The 27,858-nt window shown below is 35.1% G+C and overlaps 1 long non-coding RNA gene across 1 annotated transcript in view; it reads right to left on the reverse strand.

The window, feature by feature from the left end:
• The window catches only part of LOC120297221, an 89,589-nt gene that overhangs the window by 22,172 nt on the left and 39,559 nt on the right, over positions 1 to 27,858 (reverse strand). Inside the window, exon 2 of the long non-coding RNA XR_005553735.1 lies at positions 812 to 885. This is a non-coding gene — a long non-coding RNA (uncharacterized LOC120297221). The remainder of the gene's footprint in view (positions 1 to 811; positions 886 to 27,858) is intronic.

Genomic DNA, 27,858 nt, shown 5'->3' on the forward strand with positions numbered 1-27,858 from the left:
ACTGCAAGAACTGGCTGCATTCTCACAGTGCTCTGGAAGTCTTTTTCCCCATTCATGCGAAGCTTGGAAAATGATGCTTTGGGAGAGAAAGCCTGGCACAAACAGGAGTTGATTTAGAGAGGCCAGATGAGCCTCTCAACAGCAAGAGAAAAACAGCAAAACGTGAGCAGCACACAGCAGATCCTGAAGAGCATTGGGCAGCCAGAACAATTGTGTTGTTCTCCAAGCTTTACCTTCCTTGGATAACGGCACAAGACAGCATTTCTCTGCAGGTGTGCTAGGGCTGAAATTAAGGAGGCATGAGTTTAAGCAGCCTGTCAATCATCCTAATTTTAATCATGTGACCACAGGGATATTCCAACAACTATCATTTCGGGCATGGGACATAACTCTCTTCTTTTACTGCCATCATAATTTTGAAAGGGCACTGAATGAGCGACCAGAAGTCAAAGACTACCACTAATGAAATCATATCCCCAGCAGACAAACTAGCTGTCAGTTAATTTTAAGGGAGAGCCTTGCCCCCTCTTTGACTTTGTGGATTTCTCATAGTTAGGCAGAAAAGAGGCAACTTCTATATTTGAGTATCTATTTGCCTCTATCTTTTCTACAGGTGTTAAATAATTAGAACTGGCTGAATTATGCATTGCAAATAATATTCATTGTGAATAGAGCTCCCCCCCTTTAAAAAAGCCTCACAAATAATTAATGAAGCAATCCTGATTTTTGCAAATGTGTTTATTCTCATACACATTCATCAAAAACCTTGGACAAAGAATCTGTAGTCTTGAGAAATGCAATAAATTATTACCTTCAGGTAACGTAGCTCATGTTTGGCCCTCAAGCAACTGGATTTTCCCACTTCTAGGTCTGTTGGGTTAGAGACTAAATTTTAAAAAGACAGAAAGAAATAGGCAGCAAATTAACTGTTCAGTTCTCTAGCAACAGTTGGAAACAAAAAGAACAAGATCTGACACTTGGCATAGCCTCCCATGTCACTTTCAGCATCTAATTTTTCCTTATCCCCTCAGTTTTTAATTATCAGGCAAAATCATTTTCCAGATATAGGTATATATTTTAATGCTACAATTTAAAAAGGGAACAGTTTGCAAAATGAAATGCTCAGTGTCTCATTTTAGAGCCATAACTTTGTAAGGCTGTTACAAATAAGTAAGTAAATCAGATGGATACCACCCAGAGACCTTTCCAAAGTGATTTCCATACAACCATCGTTTGTACTACCCATTCAATTCAAAGCAATTTGAAAATGACCTATGATCTTCTTAGACTGAAATGCAGAGAAGATGAAGCCACAATCATGGATGGACACTAGCAATGCAAAGTTACTAAAGACAGGATTTAACAGCTATTGTTTTCATTGGTGAACTTAATTGTGCCCAGTTCTGTCCTTTAGTCAATGGACCAAGTATTATTGTCAAATCAGTTCTGCCCCCAAAAATGGGGAAGATTTTTATTGGAGTAATACCCCAATTTAAAGTTTCTCCCTTCAGAAAATTTGATGTCAGCTGCTATCAAGTGCTATATTTATTTCATTTTTAAATACAGGTTAAGCTGTGGTTTTTGATATTGCAGTTTTTAAAAGCTTCTTTCTTTTGCAGCTTGTACAAAAGTTACAGTATTTATATTTTAACTACATCCTTTGGAATGCATCTGGATGAGGAATAGTGTAGATTGTTTAAAATAAAATATATACTATATAATACTGGTAATATAATGGATAACTCAAACAAATGCAGGGAGATCATAAATTCAAAAACACAAACATATTAGTTTATTCAGCAGCTTTAGAAAATTTGAAGAATTATTTCAACTGTTAGTTTATTGTGGTATTATGAAACAAAGAAGAAAAAGTGAAGTTATCCTAATGATCAGCATATCAAGAAAAAGAACAAATATTGTATAGCTTCTTACAGACCTAGAAAAGGCCTTTGACAACTTTTGCTGGAATAATATATTTATTATTTTCCATGGAATTAATCTAAATATAGAAAGATAAAACACTAATCCTATGACATTTAACATGAATGTGTGTCGCTAAGCAAGAAGCACAATTAATAAAGTCTTGTTTAAAGTTATCAATAATATAAAGCGAATATAGACCAAGCATTAAAAGAATGAAAAGGACTTCACCAGCTACCATGTTTCTCCAAAAGTAAGCCCTCTCCCAAAAGTAAGCCCCACTGATTTTCGAGGAGTGGGCCTAATATAAGTCCTCCTCCAAAAGTAAGCCCTACCTAAGATCCTACGCAGACAGACAGCCACCAATTCCATCTGGTTTTACCATAGACATGAGGTAAGAGGGGGAGTTGTCAGTGCTTCTGCATTGAGGCAAAGCCAATGGAGGAGGGGGAATCTGACCGTTTGTCACCAGCCATGGTCATCTGCCACCAGCCATGCCATTTGCCACTAGCCACCACTGTTTGCCACCTCGCACATCATGCCTAGTGCCGCTGCTGTGAGGCCTAGCAGACCAAGTACTGGTGCAGGTAGGTGGGGATTGAGCCCTTCCCATGCCAAGCCAGTCCCTGCAGCCCCAGGGTGATGGCGGAAAGGGTGCTGAGGTAGAGGCAGCCAGGCCAATGCTCCTCCAGCTGGAGCGGGGAGCCTTTGCCCCAGGGTTCCTGGCCAGCCTGAGAGGTGAGAGGGGAGGCGGCAGCCCAGTGGCAGATGGAGAGCCTAAGCCATGGGGAAGGAGGGTGCTGAAGCGAGTAGGAGTCTTGCCATCAGCACTCATGCCAGCTGCCCCTTCCCCATGGAGCTGGAGAGCTTGCCACACCACTGCCAAGATGCCCTTGCTTCCCCCAGGAATTGCATTTCTTTGCTTACCTGACTTCTAGCCCTGTCCTGTTTCTCCTTCACGAACCACCACCGCTGCATGCAGGGAAACAAAAGAAGTTTGTGGGGAGAGGAAAAAGGTCAATCAATTCCAATTTCACAAGGTCTTTTTTTTTCTTCACGAGAAGTTGGAACTGATTAATTGACCTTTTTTTCTCCCACAAACTTCTTCTATTTTCCTGCATGTGGTGGCAGTGGATCATGAGGAAACAAGTAAAAGAGGAAATTCTACATACAGTTATATTAAAGAAAGGAATAAATAAAAGTGAACCGATACAAGTGGATTTTTTAAAAAGTTTGCATGAAGATGAATTTATAAACTGAAATACCAGGAAGAAAAATGAATTAGCTAGAGAGAACTAATATTTTTCAAAAGCTTCATATTTAGTCATAGGTATTTATATAATTAAGGATCACAGTTTCTAGATTTTAGAAATCTTCCTTCATCACTATGTATGTATGTATGTATGTATGTATGTATGTATGTATGTATGTATGTATATTGGAACAATATTTTATTTTATTCAAAAAAATGTTAAAATACAAAACTCCCAATTTTTTTTTAAAAAAAACACAGAACAAACAAGACATTAAAAGTGCACTGAAAAGTTCATCACAAAAGGAAAAAAAACTAACACCTGTACACATATTATCCTTCCTAATTGAATACTGATTAATACATTGCTACAGTATTTAATTTAATTTGAGAAATAAAATATTTTTAAACTATTAAATCTATTTGCAAATTACTAACCTGTCATATATTATATTAATGGCAAAATAGATAAGAAGAAAACAATAATAATAATAATAAAGACAAGATTACAGTTTAAAAATGTCTGTTAACAAGCTATTATTGTGATCAACTTGTAGAAAATATTCCACAGCATCTTATCTATCCCATATCATCCCAAAAGTTAACAGTAATTCATCCTGGATCAAATATCCATGTTTGTTTCTTAATGCCAATTCTTATCAATTGTTGTCTGATCAAATATAGTAAGTTCAATCTCCAAAGTCAGTCTTCCCAACAAAGTCCAGATAAAATTGGTTCCTGATTAAGTGTGATAAATCCATTTCCCTATTTTCTTTGATCCTCCTAGACCTAGGGAAAGCCAATTTTCTTCTCCACTCAGTATAATGTAAAAGACTATAGGCTTAAACTTCAAAGAAGTGTATGCAATCAACTCAGTTAATTTTAAATCTATACAGTCCCAATTTCTTTCCAATGAATTACAATAACTGGTTCCAAATCACATTCATTTTGTGAATCTGATTTATTTAGAACTTCATGCAACCGAATAGTTTCCACAGCCATTATCATTTCATCAAACTTTTCAAATAAGCTTTCAACTAAAAAAGTAAGGCAATACATTCAAAAAATGAAAGTTAAAACCCAGGCATGCTTAGAAAACAAAATGCTGAAAGGAAGGTGGATGACCAATGACTTTTCTACCATTCCCACAGAGAACTTCAAGACTCCCTTTCTTATATAGGTCCACAGACATCAAAAAGCTGTTTTGTGTCATTCCTAAGTTCAAATTCAGGGAGCATCACTGTCAGAGAATCAGCTTGGCAGCAAAATCAGTAGATTATTGGCAGGAAAAAGAAAAATTCCTACCATTCAACATTCATCCTGGGGAGGAGTTGCATTACTGTTATTATATTGATTTCCTTCTGCAAGCATCTGTGTTCAACATTGGCCTTTGGAAGATCCCTTGATTTTGTGACTATCTCTCTCTACCAGTAACACAATATACTTCATGATCTATATAAATTATGGCAATATGAGTGGCAATATAAATTATGGCAATATGAGTGTATGAGTGTATAATATGAGGGCCCCAATTGTCACCTCCAACTCTTTTGTTGTAATCAAAAAGCTAAATTTGATCACTACTACAAAAATTCCCTTTGCTGCAACAATTGATAAAACTAAAGGATACATCACAGAAGGCAATAATTTATCATGAAAACTGGTGGTTGTTGCTGGGAAAATAAGAAAAACTAAATAAGATAAGGGAAGTGTCTACACTATTTTATTTATTTATTTATTTATTTTATTTATTTATGAGACTTATATACCGCTTTAAGTGCAAGCACTCTCTAAGCGGTGTACACCAGTAAGCAATGTATATATATATTTACATTGCCCCCAACAATCTGGGTCCTCATTTTACCTACCCCGGAAGGATGGAAGGCTGAGTCAACCTTGAGCCGGTGAGATTTGAACCGCTGACCTGCTGAACACAGTCAGCTAAAGTGGCCTGCAATACTGCACTCTAACTGCTGCGCCACCTCGGCTTATACGAACAAAGCAGAATAGAATTTTGTTAACTAGTTAACTAGTTCTCACTGCAAAACCAATAATACGAATAAGAGAAGAAGTAGAAGAATATTTAACTTTGAACAAAAGTAGGAAACCTTCTAGTGGCCTCAATGTTTTTTTTTTCCTTGCATTATTTTCATTATTATCCAAATAATGTTTGCATTATTTTAAATAAGATGAGATATATTGTATGTTTGGACTAGAAGGGAAAGTTGGTTTCTTTGTATAGTGTTTCATTAACTTTCTGTCTCACCAGAAATAAGAATCAGCTCAGTTTTATTCAGTTCTGTACTGTACTAATTCTACAGTGAGATGTTTCTTGGAGAATTATTAAATTGCCATAATTGTTTATGCTGCTGAGAGTTATTTTCTTTGGAAGAAAAGGGCAATTCCATCAAATTCCATATTCTTATTTATCTTTCTTTCCTCTCCATAATGTCTTGAACTTCATATCAATGTGATATCAAAGGCTTATCCTTCCTACAAAGACAGCAGTGAAATTACCAATTATGAATGAAATGGTGATTAAGACAATTTAATAATTTCTGCAGTTGAGATAAAATTAAGTGCACAATCAAGAGTAAGTCCTTATTACAGACTCTCTTTTTTTGTATCAAAAAATTGATGAAGATGATTTAAGTGTTCTTTATATGTGAGAAAATAGAATCATGGCCCTACCAAATTAGGAAAGGAAGTGCCATTTCCCTGGCACAGACTGATTGTGCCCATTTCAAAAAAGAAAGAAATGTGTTGCATTTTGCACAAGTCCAGCACTGCTCTGATATTCATTAAAGCACCTCTTACATGTAACTTTCAAAGCAGCCACATCTCGTTTAACTCCATTGAATCTAATTAAGGTTTTGTCTTTGATAGTTTATTAGCAGTCTTCCCCAACATGATGAACTGCATTGACAATTCAGCTCTCATAAGTTTTCCAGCCAACATATCTGGAAAAAAAACAGATTAGAAAAATAGGTTCAAAGTTACAATTTAAAACTATTAGTCTTGAGTTTTATCCTGTTTTCAGGAAATTCTTATCCTCATTCAGCTTTCTTTTGATACTTGATGAAAAGTTTTTTATTTTTGGTATCAATGCAAGATTTCATTCAGTCGCTTTAAACATTTTTTTAAAAAATGAACTATCAAAAAATCCATCAATGAAGACCACAGTGCACAGTGGTTGGTATTGATGATGAAGATTACATCTTTTAAAAATGAGCTATCAAACGATACACCATTACTGATGAGAATTTTAAAAAAGAACAGAAACAATCTTTTCAAATAAGAGCTTTTCAGATTCTTGTTGAACAGCAATTGCACTTTATATTCTCTGTTCCTTCACTGGGGTGGGGAGGGAACTTGAGAGAGCTTCTTCAAACTTTTGATTACTTTGGTCTTCGATGTTGTAGGGTAGTGTCTTGGCCGAGATTTCTATGGCTGCCTGTCCTTTTATCCCAATTGCCTTTTCCCAAAATCAAAATACTGTCCAGAAAGGGACACTATAGGACTGTGAGCTGCTAGACTGAGTGCCTCTTTTTTATGGTTTATTACTTCTTTTCATTCCTTCTTTTCATAATTCAAAAGCAGCCATTGGTTCCGCATAATTGGATAAATACCTTATTATCAAAAAAGCTAACATTGGGTTACACAGAAAAATGAAAAGACAGAATGGGTAACCAAAAGGAAAGGAAAAGAAGGTATATACATGACTGGCAGTTCCTATTTCTTTACAAGTGTTACATTTCGGTCCCCAGCCACTACCACATGTTTCCTTTTCACAGATAATTTGTTCAACATATTTTATCATTCAGTTTTAGACACAGTTGAAAGGCTTTTGCCTAAGGCTTAGAACACTTTGAAAATTGTATACCATTTGCAAAGCTTTCTTCTGCTTCAGTGTCCAATTAGGTGACTGCCTTCCTATAGACACTGAATTTATCATTTATAAAAATGGAATTTCTTTTCTCCAATCCCAAGGTGAACAGGAGTTTTTAAAAAAACTGTACCATTCTCACAGAAAAAATTGTGAATACAACAATTGTTCCTTTACTACCACAAGTTCAGTGTGGTAAAAAGCTGGTTCTTATCACTGGAATAAGGGTGTGTTGGCCTTCCGAGGCTTTGGGGTCTATTTTCTTAGCAATAATAATAACAGTAATAGAACATGGTATAAATATGATATATATTCTAATTAATCACAAGCAAAATCCTTGGTTTGCTATATTATTCTTTTACTTTTTGTCTACTCTGCTTCACTAAACTTTTCTTGACTGTTAAAGAACAGTGACCACACTTGAACACTTGTGTGCTAAGAGCTTCCCCTGCTGGACATTTCTAGAAAGCAGACCTTAGCTTGAAAACATAGTCTCCAGATCTAATTTCACACTTCATATTCTTGACATAAGAGTATGTATGGTAGCTGATTAACCAATGTATTATGACCTAAACTTGCATTGTTAAGTGTGGCATTGTATCAAATAAAAGGATTCTTGCAGTATCTTAAGAACAACCAGTTTTCTTGGGCAATGGTTTCAGGGAGTTAAACTAAGCTTCAACGAATGGATGAAATGGATTCTCATATAATCATGCTGTACAATTTGGTGAGCAACACAAATGGCAAGAGGAACAAATGCATAAGTATTTAACATAAAGATCAACACGACTACAGCAATATAATAAAACAGAAAACCCTGATTTCAAATGACACTAAAATTAAAATTATTGATAAATAACTTTACCATCTATTCCAGTTTACATATTTATGCATTTTATATAATTGGTATATCTATATTATAATTCAAAGAATTGCATCACAAAATTCTGAAAAGTGAGATTATATTATAAATATGTTTTCAAAATGTTACCAAATTGTTACTTTGTAGTAAATAGAAAACAATGATTCCAGAGATGTCCACTATATCATCTGAGATAAATAGGTAAATAGATGAGAGGGGGGGAGGGAGAGAGATAGAGAGAGATGATAGGTAGATGACAAGTTGTCTGTGGCAGAAAGTTTTGACTCCAGCATATTTCCTTTTTAACTTGAAATTATAGCTGTATGTTATGTGACTACAATTCTCAAAAATTACATTTTAAAGTATTTTTTTCAGAAATATAACATTTGAACCTGCAGACTTATCATAGATATATTTATGTAGAAATTTATCTCCTGAGATCTCAATGGGAATTAGATTTGATCCCTGATAATTACTGATTTTATGTTCAAAGATCTCTGTTGAAAATTTTTTAATCATATATTTTTTCTCCATTTCCTATAATATCTATAATAGTATTTTTAAGAGTCTCTTTTATTACCTTTTAAAATATTATTGCATTATTGCCTTATACTCAGATAACTGTATGTACAGTTGAGGTCACAGTGTCAGCTTTTAGACGAACAGAGATTTGGTTTTCCCAGAACTAGATTAAAGATTCTGCCTTTCTACTTTTCTGCGGTGCATTTTAAATTAAAAATGAATTGCAGCATTTGTGTTTATTTTCTTCTGATAAGATGGAATTGGGACATTTTAAAAGCAAATCTAAATTATAAATGTCATAGTCTCTGAAGATTTAAGATTGCAGCCAAATATTTTGCAGTTCTGAATGACTATGCTTTTGTGTATGTGTGTTAAGTGAAATAAAGAGGAGGCTGGCTTCTGAATCTCAGGCACTGTCAGAGAAATGCCATGTTTCATTGGTCTATCAAAGAGCTCTATGTAGTTGTTAACTGAAATATATCAATTAAAACCCTGGGAGACTTAGAAAAGCAGTACTGTGAGAGGCAACACTAACAGGATTTTAATCTAATTGTGCACTTATCTATTTTGTAAATAGTCAGTTACAAATTGCCAAGTGTACTGAAGACTATGCTAGCCCAAGTTGTATCACAGCACTGAATTAATAATGGGTTGCCAAAAGTCTGAAATGGAAACCTAGCTCAAGTTCTGAAAATGCATTTTCAAAGATCTGATCACGTGACCTGTTTTTAATCATGCAGGAATAAGGGAGGGAAGGGGAGGGGGCGGAGAAGAAGGCAGTTACCATATATAAAAAACAAAGTTCATGACTTTTTCTCTAGTTCTCTGTCCATTCATCCAAAAGAAAAGTTCCAGTTTCAGTTGTACTTTAAAATCTTCTGGATTGATGTATGTATTTGTATCCAAATTCTTTTAGCTTTTTTGCCTATCCATCAAACATGGTAAAATGCCCCTTCACATTGTTCATATTTACAGCAAAAATTCAAAGTACATTTCTATACTCTAGATCAGTTGTTCTCAACCTTTTTAATGCTGCGACCCCCAACCAGTCGTAAGTCGAGGATTACTCGACTGGTCGTAAGTCGAGGACTACTCAACTGGTGCAGCACCGTTTGCAGAATGGGACTTTTGGCGGGCTCAGCAGGGCAGAGACAGCCTGGACAATTCTTATTGGCTTTTGAGAGCCAATAGAATTAGACTCTATTCAAGATAGTCTATTCTATTGGCTTTCAAAAGCCAATAGAATAAAAGGGAGTAGCATAGTTAAGGAAAAGGGGAAAAAAATGGCGGACTGTGTTGTTTGGCGACCCCTGTGAAATGGTCGTTCGATCCCAAATGGGTCCCGACCCACAGGTTGAGAACCACTGCTCTAGATAGTTTTCTGTGGTGACAAGTATCAATGATACAGCATTTCATAAACATTCTACTTAAGACTACAATGTAAAGTAAATTTCAGTCCTTTCAACCACATATTTTCCCATTGATGTTATAATGAAATTTTACCCCATTTTATCATACATTCCTTCATTTCTTCTTCTGTCCCATTTTTCAACAAAAGTTTACACATTTTAGAAATAACATGATCATCAATAGTACATAATTCTACTTCAAACTCAGTCTTATTTTTTTTTCAAAACCATGAAGTCCACTTTAAATCTTTCTGGTAATTGTACATAAGAAAACCATTGACATGGATATTCCTCTCTTATTAGAACTTTTCTTGATTTTATTTTACAATCTCGATAAAATTCTAGTATATCATGGTAAGTTAACCATTTATGTTTATTTATCATTTATCATCCATAAAATACAGAAACTCACAAAGATGTTTTTGGGCAAAACCTAAATTTATATTTATTCCATAAGTATAGCCTATATATGTTTGCTCAATTTTTTAAGTTTATAAAGCAATAATATTTTTTTAAAATCCTCTAATTTTAAATCATTGCCTGTAGGATAATAACTAAAGCAATGCCATGGAAGTCTACTCAGAAATAAATCTTACTGAATTTCATAGCAACAACAGTAGCACAGACTTATATATTGCTTCACAGTGCTTTACAGCCCCCTCTAAGCAGTTTACAGAATCAGCATATTGCCCTCAACAATCTGGGTCCTCATTTTACTGACCTTGGAAGGATCGAAGACTGAATCAACCTTGAGCTGGTGAGGATCAAACTGCTGGCAGTCAGCAGAATTAGCCTGCAATACTGCATTCTAACCACTGTGCCAACATGGCTCTTATAGCATTTCCTCAGAGAAAATTAAGAAGTACACTCTGAGGAACATGTCATAGGATTGGAGCTTTAGACTAGAATCATGTCCTTGATTTAATGAGTGGATTTCCATTAGATGGGATTTTAATTATCCCCAGAAAATCATTTAGGTTACTACAGTATTTTATTTAAAAGTACTTATTTATATATTTCTGCCCTTTATACATTCAAAGTCATTTTTCAATAGTATGTTAAAATAATTAATAAAACCTTATATTAAAATGTTACATAATCTGTAGAAGATTGAATGTCAACTGTCTCATCCAGTCATCTAGCAAAGAAAGACTCCAGGCCTTTTTTTTTTTTTTGCCAAGAGTATACTTTACTGAAGCTGAAATGGTTACAGAAGTAGAGTAAGCTGAATCTGAGGTTTTCCATGCAAACAATGCAAAGGAAAGTTCCCTTCCCCCCACCCCCACCCATCAGTCATCCCCAGTTATCTGCAAATGTCCAATCAGGTTCTTGTATATTGTTCAGGAAACAGGAGCTCGGTTCCCAGCTCTGCATATTGTTAATGACCTTGGCTGACTGGAGCTTCTCACTGGCTCAGCTGGGCTTCCATCCTCCCATTCTTCACATTCCAATCTTTCCCTCACCTTTCCCCCTTCCCCGATAATGTCTGGCTGTCAGCTCACAAAGCTTGTATATATGAGATGCAGCCATGACATTGATTAAATATTAAACTAAATTACTCATAGTCACAATGGCAGCAATAATAACATTCTGGTGAAACATTTTGGGATCAAAGGCTAAATAGTGCTCTGAAGAGCACCTACTAATGGAAATGAAACAACTGGTTTCAGGTAATGCAAAAGAGGTCCACTTTTACAGTCATACATGTTCCAAAATATAATTTTGCCTCCCAGTCAACAATAAGCACTGTCCAGGCCTAGATAATACAATAAACTAGTAAGTTTAATATAGTCCTGTGATTATTAGTAAAGCTGAAACAGAGCTCATTTAGTGTACAGGTAGTCCTTGAATTACAACCACAATTAAGCCCAAAATTTCTGTTGCTAAGTGAAACATTTGTTAAGTGAATTTTGCCCCATTTTACAACCTTTCATGCCAGAGTTGTTAAGTGAATTACTGCAGTTGTTGAGTTAGTAACATGGTTGTTAAATGAATCTGGCTTCCCCACTGATGTTGCTTGTAAAAAGGCCATAAAAAGTGATCACATGATCCCAAGACACTGCAACTGTCATAAATATGAGTCAGTCGTCAAGCATCTGAGTTTTGATCACATGACTATGGGGATATTGCAATGGTCATAAATTTGAAAAAAGATCATAAGTCACTTTTTTCAATGCCGTTGTAACTTTTAATGGTTACTAAATGAATTGTTGTAAATTGAGGACTACCTGTAACACTAATTCCACCTGAAAGATTTCTTTCATTTTGAAAAACTGAATGAACACCATGAATTCATTGCCCTCATTCTCTCTCCTTGCAATATACCTTGAAGAGGCATTCAAGACCTTGACAAATAATCCTTTTAATGATATCCAGCCTCCAGAAGAGCACAAAGTGGCTCAGAAGGGCTTCCCAAATTTCCGCAACCCAACTAGGCACTGGCTGAGAGAAAATTATCACTGTTCTTGCTGCCGTTGTTGCGACTGCACTGCCTGCTTTGCTCTGCCCCGCCCCATGTCAGTTGCCAAGCATCTGAATTTTTACCGTGTGATCATAGGGATGCTGCAATGGTCATAAGTGTGAAAAATGGTCATAAGTCACTTTTTCATTTCATAACTTTGAATGGTCACTAAATGAACTGTTGTAAGTTGAGGACTATCTGTAGTAATTAAGGCATCTAGTTAGAAAGTGGTAACCTTTGAGTTCTAGCCTGCCTTAGGCATAAAGCCAGCTGAGTGACCCTGGGCAGGTCATGTTCTCTCAGTCCTAGGAAGGAGTCAGTGGCAAACCACTTCTGAAAAACCTTGCCAAGAAAACTGCAGGGAGTTATTCAGAGAATCTCTAAGAATCAGATATGATTGAACAAAATAAAAACAAACTGTGACACAGAAACATATTTCATGGCACACATTCAGTAGAGTAGATAGCCTTGAAGATACATAATACACTAAAATTGCTCAGCCATCCAGCAGAAGTTTCTGTATAATGCAAGTGATAGTGTAGAATTTGGGCATACATCATAAAATACTTTTATGATGCTCTACTAAAAAGTACTTTAGTTTGGACAAAATTCAGCCCTCTGACTTGGGAATCCCATGAAATAAGACAGGAGAAGCTCTGTAATAAGGATATGTTAAGTGTATTTCACACACAATTTCAATTTCACCTTAACTGTAACAGCAAAGTTTGGGGGAGTGAGAGATTTTGTCTGTTTCTATGGTATCTACTTAAGAGGAACAAAGCATGTTAAAAGGGGCAATGTGAAGGGCACTAGTAATAAGATGCTGTTATATTATTATTGTTGTTGTCTACATAACAGAATGTAAACACTTGTATTCTATGAAACATTTCATTTTCATTAATTGTCAAGTGAATACATTGGAAGTCCCAAATATGGCCTCAGGTCCCCATTCATTAGCTTGTCCCATATGACAGAGCAAGACACACAGTGAATTTCCAATAAAAATGGAAAAAATTGTGCTGTGTAAAATCAAGTTTTACAATTCTGCTCTTATTAAGCATAAGCAAGTAGAAAAATTAGTACCTTGTCACTTTCTTTGTTAACAAATATCACTATAAAAATATTACAATAATGTTTCACTTAATTAAGGGAAGTTGCTTGGAACCAGATCAGACTATTCATCTTGCCAGGCAAGCAGTCTATATTTCAGTTAATATATTCTCTTTATGAATCATCTAGAAGTCTTTCAAATTGTAGTCTGCTTTATTCTTTTTAAGTGAAATGTTGGTGATTGAAATGAGGCTTTCTGAGTGAGGTCAGACACTTTACACTAAGTTGCAATCTCAATCCTCAATCCTATATTTTATACACCCTTATTTGGATGAGAAACCCATAGTCATTCTATGACATATTCATGTTTAGGATTCAACCATATGTTCTTTCTGTGTTTTTATTTTTGACATCACGTATGTATCCGTAAGAAATTTCTTAATTCCTTTTTACAGGAATCACCTTCATTCTGTTCTTTAGCCCACAATACACTTCATTGAAGTAATTTTTCTGTAGATTTAGGTGGATTGTATTTTTATATAATTTAAGATTTTCTCAGATCCCTTCTCCCCAGTCATTTTGACAACTTAAGATCCATACTCAATTAATGTGTTCAAAGAAATAATGCTATTAGTACATTGGAATAATTACATAATGACTGAAAATAAAATTGTAATTAGGGTCCACATGACATTTAATATTCTGTTTCACTCCCTTTACTCTCATAATATCTCATTCCTATGACAAAAATTGAGTAGGATTTACTGTGCAGTGACTGGCAACTTTACAGCAATTTCCAAAATATGTTTACTAAAAAGATGTTTCATTCTAATCAGCTTAAAATTGGCTTACAAAGTTCTTTTAATGTGTTTTTCCCCATCAACAGTAAAGCAAACTCTGTAATTAATAATTTCTTGAAATGATTTTACCCCAATGTTTAATTGTTTTTTATTTTACCTCATCATTTTTGGTTAACATTATATTTTTTTAAAAAACAAAACCCTACATATTAATAAAAACAAGAATATAGTGAATACAGTGAAGAAAAAGAATCCGCTTATATATCGAAATGTTTAACACCTCTAGTATACCACATCTTCTCAAAAATATTAAAAAATAATGCTTGGTAGATATTCACCAACCAAACTATTCATCTATTATTTCTACAGAAATTGAGACTGAATTAGAATCAATGAGATATTCCATTTTAAAATGTTTAATATTCTGCTTTAATGAATATCAAGCTAGGAGATTCCACCACAGTAACAAAAAAAAAAATACAAATTACAGAGAAGATGAATCGAAGATGATGTCAGGCAGATGCTCCATTAAAAGACAGTAGCAATTCCTTAAATGAAAATTTGTTTCAGAACTGACATCACTTGAAGATACAAAAATACTGTAATCAAGGGGAGAGAGAGATGGAGAGAAAGAGAGCCCACAAAAGAAAAGAAACTGTGAAAACACCTTTGGCAATAGGATTTAGGCAAGGTAATTGGAAGAACACCTAATGTCAAAAACTTCATATGGATACTTTGATCACAAGCAGCATGGAGACTGAAAGATTTTTGAACAACAAGCCATATGAGTGAAAATATTCATGGCATAATTAGATAAATAACAGATCTAGTGTCTATTTTTATTTTCCTTGATGAGAAGCATTGCAGGAGAGACTGCTGGTAGTTAATTCTCCCTAACAACAATCTGGGTAATCACAAACCCCAATTAGCTGTGCCTGTTCTATGCTATACAAACTATTTCCTTAGCGCTTCACATCACTACTTTGTAATTAGCTTTCATCTACATGAGCTTTGACTAAAAAAAATATATAAAAGTGTAAGTGATTGTACTGCCACTCAGTATTCTGTGAAATAATCGCCCGCGATTTCAATCAGATTAATTTTATCACCCATATTAAGGAAAATTACCTCCCTCTTTACTCTCTACAGCTGAGGGCTATTTCATTTCCTGAGATGTTCATAAAAGCATAATATAAAGCAATCTGTAATTGTAAATATCCTTTCCTAATAACTTTGAGATATTTCCTTAATACGTCTTTACATTTGGAGTTTCCGTTCCATAAAATACAGTAACAAGTGCTCTATTATGCTTAAGTATGTGCTGTTAAGCTGGGCAACTTAGTACCGGCCTTCCTGTTTTTACATAGGGTTATATTTAACTTGTAGATAATGGGAACAAGGTTTAAAAGTGATGGAGCGGAATAATGGCGTTGCAACAATAATATATCTTACTGCTGAGAAGAACAGCCTTTTAACGCATCTTGCAGGTCATCCAGCACCAATTCCATTTTTCACTGCCTGACAAGTTTCACCTTCACCCACTATTTGAACAGGTACTGAAACAGATTTTTCAAATGAAGTCTGAACTGTCCCCTCCTTAGGGTAAACAATCTGCTTGCATGAGGTAAGCCATCTACCCCCTCAAAAAAGTTAAAAGTTTCATCTTACCAACCTAGTGATTGTCAAACTTCTTTTTTTTAGCAAATGGATAAATGATTTATAAAATAGGAAAAGGTTTCACCATGAGGATGGTTGCTTTCAACAAGTTAGGGCTACTCACACAGAGTTGTGTATCTACCATTATTGAGGGAAGGTACTGGGTATTTGTTTCACATTTAAAGAAAGAATGGATGTGATGAATATCACTATAGAAACTATATGTACAATAGCATTCATTAGAAGTTCCATTTCATCAGATATTTGCCTGCATATAAATTCTTAGAGATCACTTCATTCCCCCAGAAAAATACCAAAGATGTCACTTTTTGTATACTTGCCAAGAGTGTATACTATGCTACTTACCTTCCCAATAAAGTCAGTAAATCTATTTCCAATAAAAAATATGCATCTTATTTTTATTTATAATGTAAACAAATATGAGAACACACATACAAGTATATGACAGAAAATCAGGTGCAAATATAAACCATTCTCATGTTAGCTCTTATTAGGAAGTAGGATATTTATCAAGTTTTAAATCAACTTTCATGCAAAAAAAGTCCAAATTTCCCAAGCTAACTGGGAAAAAAATCCTAAACCTTTGTGTAAGTGTTCTTATGCATATAGTTAATGAGTGAATGCACTAAAGGCTGTTGATGCAATGAACATCATCTTCAAAAAGCAGTATGTAACAATGCTCCTAATGGAGCATTGCAAGAAAGTACAAGCAGTACAAAAAAAAACCCACATAGCAAATTGAAATGCAGCCACAGAGTTGTATATTAATCTTTGGAGAGACAGAAGAGGGTGAGAGTTAGTCCTTGACTTTTTTAGAAGAGTAGATCAGAGATGCAACTTGCCACTTGTGTTTATTTTAGAAGCAGTGCAAATATTCTTTCTAAAACATCACATGATGCGAGGTATAGTATGCTTATACACCTTTTGGGTCTCATTAATTTAAATAAAAGCTTTTGGGCTGAATGGTGCCCCTAGTGTGAAAAAGCATTTTGGATTCTATCTCCCAAACATAACCATTCAAATGCAACTATATAGGCCTTTAGTCCCAACATGGTGCCTGGAGCAAACAATGTATCTTCTGACATGTTCCTTCACTCCTGCCAAGCTCCTTGCCCTTCTTTCCTTTTTAAAAAAAAGTTCTTTTAATTAAAAGAGGAAAGGAAAGCCAGCACGCTATGAAGTAAACCACCTAGCCTCAAGCACAACCTGCATTTCCAGCAATACTTCTGATATTGCCATAGCTCCAGAAATATTAGTAGACAAGAAAATGAAATGTGACCAATTTTTCTGTACCTTCTAATGACTGGAACTGCATGCCATTGTCAACATGTTCATATGTTCTCAATATTCCAAAAGTGTTCGTTGGCCCCAAAGTTTGAAGACATCTAAAAATATATGCCTATAAATTCCAAAATTATATCTAAAATAATATAAATAATAAAATGCTATCAAATTAGTTTCTGAATGGAGGGATTCGCTTTCCTTCTCTATTTAATCTAGTAATAGCTAAGGAGGGCAGTGCCAAAAATGCCCCGCCTCTTTTATAGAACTATTTTCAAGCATAAGGGGGAAGAGGCCTCTTTTGTCATCCTTGGCAAAACAGAAGGACTTGAAAAACTTGAAAAATGGTAAAAGGGACTACATTTTTACTTTTTAAAAAATTTATTCTGGATGGAAAGTGTTATGTCCTGGGCCTGCTGAATTGCTCAGCAGGCTCAGGAAGGCTGCAGAGTCCCGGGCAGACCACGTGGTTGCCCGGGACCAGACAGGCTGTCGCCAGCCTTGTACACATGCACAAGGCGCGAAACCAGCCTTGCATTGATTGGTTGACACTGTCCTTGCAAGGAGACTATAAAAGGCCTGCCTGCCATTTTGTTTACTGTTCTGTTCTGTTGCTGACTTGCAATAAAGAAGACTTGCTTTTGTGTTACTTGCTTCATCTAAATGCATTGGACTCGCGAACAGAACAGAAAGCATTTCTCAAAACAGCCCAGCAGAGTAGTTTTCTCCACCAATACACCTTTGAATGTCTCTATAGCAAGATATAGTTATAATCCAATGTTGTATAATATAATGTTGTTTTAGTCTTCTAATGTTTTGTTCCTGAAATCAAGGATCTTTATTTCCAAAATTCTAGTACTCATAATGGTGCAATATAAAATGCAACACCAAGGTCACTTTTCCACTAGCAATTTAAGCAAAACAAATCAAATACTGAGATAAAATAGGCATGTAGAAAGTAAAAATAAGGGACTTAACAATAGTAATAAATCCAATATACTAAAAATAAGCAAAATCAAAAATAATACAGTTCCATGAAATCAGTTCAAGAATAATTGCAAGTACATGTTGTTTTATTGATTTCACCAACTTTCCCTGGCATGCAACCTAAATCTTCATTATTGCTGGGGCAGATCTGAATAATTATTGTCTAACTTACACCAAACACATATCTGAAAGGCCAGAGTTAATAAGGGTGCATCCATTACCAGGACATTCCTGGTAATGGGGAGACATATATGAAGATTTTCACAGGTATCTTTAAGTAGTATTTCTTAATTTCAGTGATGTTAAGACCTGTGGACTTTAAGTCCCAGAATTCCAGGGAAGCATTTCCCTGGCTGGGAAATTTTGAGAGCAGAGGTCCATAGGTCTTAATGTCACTAAGATTGAGAAACACTAAAATGTAGGTAAGGATCTAAAATAAATAATTGCTGGCTAGAAATACCTTCCATTGTCAGGTGCAAACAATCAGATTCACAGGTGAAGAATTCAATTAGCTATTTTATTGCTCAAGCTTACAACGCTAGAATCTTCTCAAACTGGCAGTTTGCACCTGGGTCAGACTAGATAAGGTTTAATGATATTCAAGAGGGAGTTAGATTTTGCCCTCTTACTGTATGTCCATAGAGCGATTCCAGACTAATTCTCCATTTGATTCCTCTCCCTTGCTCAGTCAGTCCATCTGACATATTGGGAAAATGCAAACTAATCTCCTTTCTCTTGCATCAGCACAATTTGAAGATAAAATTCACATACATTATGTTTTAAAAAATAACATTCACATATATTGTGTTACTCATGTTATATCCACGCAATGAGATTTTTTTTTAAAAAAAATGAAAATTATAACTTGAAGAATATAAACTTATTTTTTTGTTTTTTGAGGCAGTTACTTTTTTAATTCTTCCTGTTTATAATCTGCTGCCTCTAGGACAAAATGATTGGTAATGGTGTTTCCTAGATATGGAGGATTACATTCTGGATGACCTGTATCATATCCTTTGATTTATTTCTTGACATCTCATAATCCTCTTCTATAGGAAAAATCATGACTATATACAACTGATAATATAAAACACATACTTTAAAAGAAAGAAGATGCAAATAGTGTATCACTTTTTCACAGCATGTCTAAAATTTCTTGAATTAATCTTTAAAGTACTACAATAGTTTTTGCGGTTTGTTTTGCTGCCATTGGAATTGAAGAAGACAGCCTGCAGGATTAGTCCCTTTCACTTGCAGCTACTCCTGAACTTACTATTTTTTAGCAAGCCCAAAAGTTCTTTCATTTCAACTTGACAGGTTCTGGCCTTGGGCTACCAATTCTCTTCTCATCTTGTTGTTAATATTGATATTGCTGATGTGATCTCACACTACCTGACACTGATTGTGCATTTTCTTTTGCATCTATTGCCTGATGATTGGAATCACAAACTGCCCATCTTCTTCTTTGCTTTTTCTTGACATTTTCAGTTTCCTGGCTTCACCTGTTTGATTCCTGTCAACTGGCAGATTATTTAGCATAACTTTTGAGTACTTTGAAAGGAACTATCCCTTTGAAAAATGTGTTGAATATTTACCCTAGTGAATCTTGATCAATTCTAAAAAGAATATATTTTGATAATCATTGACTTGGTGTCTACTGCTTTTGCTAAGAATATGTTATGATAAGGAACATTCAAGCATCTTTGTAAACAGCTTGTAGAGCTTTTTCCTTTACATCAGGGGTGTCAAACTCACAATGTCACATGACATGTCACGACGTATCGTGACTTTTTTCCATTGCTGGCAATGGGGTGGGCGCGGTTTCACCATGACGCATCCGGCTCACAGGCCAGCAGTTTGACACCCCTGCTTTACATGCTCAAAATATCTACATTTTATTCTGCTCCACATTATTCTAATGAATAAGAGGGAAGGTATCCATGACCAAGTTATATTGAAATCTCTGAAACACATATTATCATACTTTGATATGTTCAAACTGAAAAACTAAACTATTTGGATGCATCTTGAGACACATAGGTAAAATATCCTAGTTAAGCTTACTTTGTAGACATGCTCATTTTGCTGACAATAATACAGAAATGGTTTACCATTGCCCTCTTCCATTCTTTAAATTTATTTACCAATCTAGTCCATAGCTCTTTTTTCTTCTCCTTCAAATAGTAGTCAAGATCTATTTTGCTTATCCAACACTAATTAATCACTACTAAATATTTTGGGAAAATAAATTTGCTGTGCTGAATCATAAATATTTGTAAGTCACCCAAAGTTGTCTCTAAGTGAGATGGGCAATCAGTCTAATACATGCATAAATGCATGTATGTACGCATACATACATACATACCTCTAGACAGAATGCAATATTTTTTGATGAACAACTCAGAACAATCCAGCCCTAAATAGTAAATGTACCTTAAAATAGAATAGAGGTAGAAGGGATTTTGGAGGTCTTCTAGTTCAGTCTCCTGCTCAAGCAGGAGAACCTATCCCATTTCAGACAAGTGACTGACCAGTCTCTTCTTAAAAACCTCCAGTGATGGAGCGCCCACGATTTCTGAAGGCAAGCTGTTCCACTGATTAATTATCCTCACTGTTAGGAAGTTTCTCTTTAATTCTCTCTTTGGTCAGTTTCCAACCATTGTTTCTTGTCCTGCCCTCTGGTGCTTTGGAGAATAATTTGACCCCATCTTCTTTGTGGCAGCCCCTGAGATACTGGAATATTCCTATCATGTCACCCTATTTCTTCTTTTCTTTAGACTAGCCAAACCCAAGTCTTGCAGCCGTTCTTCATATTTTTAGTCTCCAGGCCTTTGATCATTTTAGTTGCTCTTCTCTGCACTTTTTCTCAAGGTCTCAACATCTTTTTTTGTAATATGGTGACCAAAATTGGTTGCAGTATTCCAGGTGTGGTCTTATTAGGGTTTTATAAAACAGTACTAATATTTCATGTGATCTTGATTCTATACCTCTGTTTATACAAACCAGGATTATATTAGCTTTTTGGGCTGCTGCTGCACAGTGCTGGCTCATAATCAAGTGATCGTCCACTAGGACTTCAAGGTCCCTCTCACAGTTACTGTTTTTGAGCCAAGTCTCACCTAATCTGTACTTAAACCTTTGATTTTTCCTGCACATTAAAACTCATTTTGTTGGATAGGGCCCATTGTTCAAATTTGTCAAGTTCTTTTTGGATCCTGAGCTTGTCTTCTGGGGTGTTGGCTATTCCTGCCAGTTTAGTGTCATCTGCAAATTTGATGAATTCCCCTTCTATTCCCTCATCTATAAAGATATTAAAGAGTACTGGGCCTAAGACCCCATTGCTTACTTTTCTCCATGTGGATGTAGTATCATTGAGGACTAGTTGCTGGTTTGTCAGCCAGCTACAGATCCATCTGGTGGTGATGTCTATCCCACCTTTTTCTAGCTTACTAAGCAACATGTTGTGGTCTACTTTGTCAAATGCCTTACTGAAATCTAAGTATACTATGTCCACAGCATTTTGCTGGTCTACTAATTTAGTCACTTTATCAAAAAATGAAATAAGATTGGTTTAGCATGATCTGTTTTTAACAAACCTATACTGGCTGCCCGTTATAACTTTGTTTGTTTCTGATTGTTTGCAGATCTGTTTTTTGATCTAAGATCCTTAGATTTGGAGTAAGCAAGAGTACTGTTTCTTTCCATGAATTCTATTGGATAGATCAAATTTGAATTGATGAAATATGAATTCAGGTCTAATTGTTGCCATAACTCACAGGCTATGGCTATAAGATCTCTTGACTTCAGCTTTCAGTCTATGAAGCTTATACAGTATCTTTGTTTCAATAAATACATTATAAATTAATATAATATGATTTATGGTAACCATTTAGTTTATCCATGTTTAACATGTTAGTGTTAAATTATTATTTTTTGCTCTGTGTCTGAGATGTATGTGTGTGTGTGTGTGTGTGGTACATATTGCCTATGGATTGATTTTTCTACTTTCTCTTACCATTTACAAGAAAATAATTTTCATGCAAATAGTTCAGATTAAGCTGAAATCTGATTTTGATCTCAATTTACTGGGGGAATGATCAAAGGCTTAGGAAAACTTTGTTATATTTTGTGTTTAAATCTAAGTGTGTTGGTTCTGAAATACTGAAAAAAAATATTATTTATGCTATTCTAGGAATATCCATTAGTGTAACTTCTTTCATATCCTGTTTACATTTATTCAACATATCAGATATATTGAAATATAAAACTGGGATTTCTCTTCTGTATTCTTGGCTTCATATATTTCTTCTGTATTCTTTTTATTTTGCCTTTTGTAAAATACCATATAAGCTTATTAAGGAGCATTTGCATCTTTTTTCAAGGTATCATCTGCAATAACCATTATGCTAAACTTAGAAGAAGCATTTGCATTTATTTCTTAAGACAAGCTCAAAACAGTACAGCTCTATTGCACAACTGTTTCTCTAAAATGGTCTTTCCTCCTTTCCTGGAACTGAATGGCACAAATGCACATTCTTCTTTTCAGCCAGGTCACCTCTAAAAAAATGTGGTATCAAATTTCTCAGTGTTATTCGACAGAGATGCATCTGCAGGCACAAAGCCTGTGACAAAAGACTGAAATGACAGCACTTTGACTCCCTTCTACCTTGTGTTTGTTTAGGAAGGTCCCAGAAATTGTATTTTACCAACCACACTTGCTATCAACACACAATTATCTGGCTTAATCATGTGGAACAGTGGCAAATTCACCTGGGGCTTAAGAACTAATGACATTCTCGTCTGAGCTGCTTTAGTGAAATGGCCTAGCACCTGAAGCAGGAACAGCAAGATTGCTCAAGAAAATTTGGTTTTCTTTTTTTCATTTCACAGCATAGGGGCTCTGCTCAAATCAACAAATGCTCCTGATTAAATAGCTATGGTAGTTGACTTATTTGCACTTGGGTATATGGCTTTGAATGTGCATTGAGAAGCCCTCACCTTTACAAGAAAAGGATTGTCTGCAGTTTGCTTTTAAGGCAAAGACCCGTTTGATGAAGGCTACAGTCAAAGAAATTGCTGTGGAATCATTCTGATGCAATTAGAGTGATGAACACAGAGGACAACCATTCAATCAGATATTTTTAAAGCTGTAATTATTGTCCTCTTTGTTTATTTCTGAGTCATTGAAACTCCTTCCTAAGGAACAAATGGCAACCCCTGGAGTTCATGCACCAAGGTGATGTAAAAGATGATCCCACTTTTTACCTTTGAGAACAGCAGAGTCGAAGATGGAATTTTAATAGCAACAACCTTTGAGGCAGAAATGAACAAAGCTGCACCTGATTTCTCCCAGTTTCATTGAACACAGACATGTAGATGCAACTTTAGTGATGCATAACGTAACTGTAGTAGAGGGACTTCCACATTTTAAAGATGAAGCTGAATCATCATTTGCCTTTCACCTGATGAATTGATTAAAATTAAATATTTTATTTTATTATCGAAATCTTTGGAATGACAAAAATGATGCTTTAGAGCAGGGGTGTCAAACTGCTGGCCCATGGGCCAGATGCATCATAGTGAAACCGCACCCACTCCATTGCTGGCCATGGCAAAAAAGTTGTGATACATTGCGACACGTCACATGACATTTCAAGTTTGACATCCCTGCTTTAGAGAGTAATGTAAGTCTCTCTTTTTTGATAGAACAAGAATTTTTTTTCATTCCATACCCTCTAGTAATATTAAAAAACCAAAAAATAAGGCTAGCCTTATATTCTAGCATTATTGATTAAAACTAGTCTTCTTTTTAACTTTTGTTTATATTTTTTTCACCCTTTTCACAGCAGGATTTCCTCACCATTAGCAGATATTCTGTGATGAACGAAATGAATTTAACTTACTGTGGGTGATTATTTAGCTCAGTTTGTTCCCCCCTCCCCATAGTGAATGCCTATGTATCTATTCAGAAGTAAGTGTCAATGAGTACTGTGGTACTTTTGTCCAGGTAGATAAATATGGGGTTTGCAGATTATGTAAGGAGTAATATAGCAGGCCAATCTCCATGAAATTTATAGAACTTGCCATGATCTCATAGCCATGAAGTAAAAATGTGAAACTTCCACTGTTTTCTTTTAAAGCAAAGGATGGATGCTACAGCAAGATTGCAAGTAATGTTCAAGCCTGCTAGCATGGATCATTCCCAGCATGTTTACAAGACATAGACTTGGATACATAATGGACCAGAAAAAAAGGTGTGCATTGCAGAAAGTGTTGTTTACAAAACAGATTATTAGACAAAGTTGTTATTGAAATGTATTTATGGAAAAAGTTGGGTTCAAGATTCATACAAAGTATGAATGATAGGAACTGTTGGTAACAAAAAAAAGTCTCGGATGCAGAGGAATAAATAAACTATGCAATATTAACACACCAAATTTGGTGTAATCTTCTCATTCATCACCATCTAAAATTCAACGTAGTTTATTTTCTGAAGATTCCAAGAGAATCATCTGTACAACAATTACAAAAGTGTTCACGTGGTGACGTAATGCAAAGTTAGGGCAATCCAGTCACAATAAGATAGGAATGGTGAGCAGTATTTATTTGGGAGCAGCTGAAGTCACAGTGAGTAGAACATTGATTTCATATCCTCTACTTTGTCTTCAGGACAACCAAATGGACAAGGAGTCCAGAGTAACCCAGTAAGGGAGATATTATAAAAATATAATAATTAAATAAAAAGATAGACTGAGAAAAATAGTTAGCTGGTGAATTTAATGGTTGATAAGAAATATAAACTTAATCCTAATATAATATTCTAGTTCATATTATAAACCAGCATCTCTTCTACTCCAAATCACAATTCTGCTCAAAGTGTCATCATTCAGAAGAGAAATCCTGGAATTAAATGCTAGTATCTCCCATACTTTTAACATCTTTAGCCTCCATTCTTCAATCACTTACCAATATTAGCATGTTCAGAAATATTAGAAATAGAGTAATTTTATCATCACCAGTAGAAATTATTTTTGGTGGGACAGCTAAATACTTCAAAATGTTATATTTCAAAGGCTTTAACTCGATGACATAATAAACTATAGATTTTAAGTAATAGCTGGACAAAGCAGGGGAAAAAAGTCTATTTCAACTTGCTCTTGAGGAACTGGGGGCAAAACTCACCATGTTTCATCTGCATTGCCAGATTTCCAGCCTGGGGCCAGTTAAATTAAAGTCAATAGAGAAAAAAATGAATATGTAAAAGTGCAACTTGGTTCTCACAAAGCTTGAATAAATCAAAATATGGAACATTTAATTATTAATAGTTGGGAGGGGTTTCCCTATTTGTGAGCAAGGTTATCACTCTCCTTACTAGCTGCTTATAAAGTCTCTTTATTTAAAAAAAAATCCTCTATATCAAATATAAGATATTTTTTGAAAGCCTTTTCCTATTATGTTGACCTCAAAATCTTAGTATTCCATCCAGAACACCAGTCAGCCAGTAGTTTTCTGTTTTCTACTAATACTTCACAACAGCCTCAAAGTCAGACTTAGAAAATATAAAAATGCTGGCTAACTGCAGACCAGTCTTCATATCAATCTTAAAACAAACTAGCCAACAAACAAAACCATAGTGATGTTTGGATATCTGTGCTTCCTCCATAGTTTTGTGGAGTTCTGGTTTTGCCTGATGCGAGTGAGCTTTTTCCAAGCAATTCTTATTGCCTTCTGTGAAAAGTACACTTCTTACACTTTGTAACTTTGTGCTTGGAACTCATATCTCACACCTAAATTATACTTAATTTCTGGACAAGATACTTATCTCTTTTTTCTTTCTATGAAGTATGTTAAACTTTATTGATTACAAAAATTTCTGCAGTGATCAATCTTGGGGTTATTTTTTTAAATAATGAATCTCAGATTCTTACCTTTGAGATTTTTTCTGGATTTTTTTTTTCTCTGCATCCTGTTCTTTGTATTATTTCCAAGTTTCTCCCATACTAATAAGGCCCAAAACTGGTTTTAGAGAGTTATCCTATTGATAGCAAAGAGATGGATAGACAAAATACCGTGTCCATTTACATAATTTCTTTCCAAAAGAGTGTGTGTGTGTGTGTGTGTGTGTGTGTGTGAGTTAATTTGAAAAACACAAAAAGAAACAATGATAATTCCATCCACCATGGCAGCCAAAGGAAAAATGCATACAGAAAGTCTCTATACCAACCCTCTACTGGTACCACATTAGTTCGCAGATTTGTTGTATCGATGGCATGAAAAGGAGATATATTGATGACTACTAATATATGTTGTATATTGCATGGCATAATGCATGGTTGTTGTATACACACAAACACGAGCACTATTCATAATGCATGGCTGATTCAAAATCAATAGTAAAGGACCAAGTAATAGAAAAATATGTCACAGACTGCCACTTGGTAGAGCAATCATGAAGGTCTTGAAATCTTGTGATGTGTTACAAAGAGAATTGTGCAAGCCTTGGTTTGATAGTCTATGGAAGCAAAGTTAGTCTTTGAAGGAGGAGAACAGGAAGAGTACTGACACTTTAGAACTTTGGTGTTGGAGAAACTCTTGAGAATATCATGGACAACCAGGAAAACAAATAGATCATTTAAGAAATTAACTCAGAGGTCTCACTTGAGGCACAAGTGCCAGATTCAAAGTATCCTATTTCAGACATACTACATGAAGACCTAGCTCTCTGAAAAATGTTCTAATGCTGGGAAAGGTGGAATGAAAGAAAAAGACAAAGATCAGCAGCAGTGGGGATAGACAAAGGAGATGAGTGCAGAGTTGGAAATCTCAGAAAGGAAGAAAGGCTAGGTTGGGGATAGTTCATCATGTAGAAAATCTGTGTAGTCACTAAAAGTGACTTGTTGGCACATAATCAATCGATTCATCAATCAGTCTTTATATTCTACCCCTCAAACTGGCAATTTCTCTTCACCTCACAAAATCCACATAATCACTGAGAACAAATATCTCTTAAATGAATTAAACTTTTTATATGATTTAATAAAATCTTTTCAGATTCAATAAGAAGTGATGTTATATCTACTGCCCTCATTTTTATTAATATTATTATTTATTAGATTTATAAGTAACTCAAAGTGGCAAACATACTTAACATACCTTTTTCTTTTCTCAACAACAATAGTCCTATGAGGGGAGGAGCTAAGAGAAAAGGACTGACCTATAGTCACTAACTTCATGCCTAAATGGAACTAGAATTCACAGTCTCCAGGTTTGTAGCCTGGTATTTAACCACTAGACCAAAGTGGCTATTTTTAGATATTGTATTTGAAAGCTTTTCCATTAAAACTATTTCTAATTATTTGGAGTACCAATGCTTTAAAGTTGTAATGCTAGTCTCCTTCACTTTCTGGGTAATAGATACTCTTGCTGTCATTCCCAACTCAATTTGGAGTTAACAGCCCATTGTATATCTCAGACTCTAATTTGAAAAGCCTTTTCTGGAGAATGTATTGAAAGGCAAAATGTATAGCCATTGATTAATTAGCTGGATCTAATAACAAAAAATGGAACTAAAAACAGCCTACCTAGCTTTCCAAGATGTGGAATGTCATCACATAAGGGCAATTATAGAACCTCCTGTAGAAATTTTCCTTTTCTAGTGTTCTACACATTCCACATTCCATGTCATATATGCAATTCTGGTAGCTCTGTTCCCATTATCTATGGAATAATAATAATAATAATAATAATAATA

The sequence above is a fragment of the Crotalus tigris genome, unplaced genomic scaffold (assembly GCF_016545835.1).
Source record: "Crotalus tigris isolate CLP2741 ecotype Arizona unplaced genomic scaffold, ASM1654583v1 scf7180000023602.573895, whole genome shotgun sequence".
Lineage (NCBI taxonomy): Eukaryota > Metazoa > Chordata > Lepidosauria > Squamata > Viperidae > Crotalus > Crotalus tigris.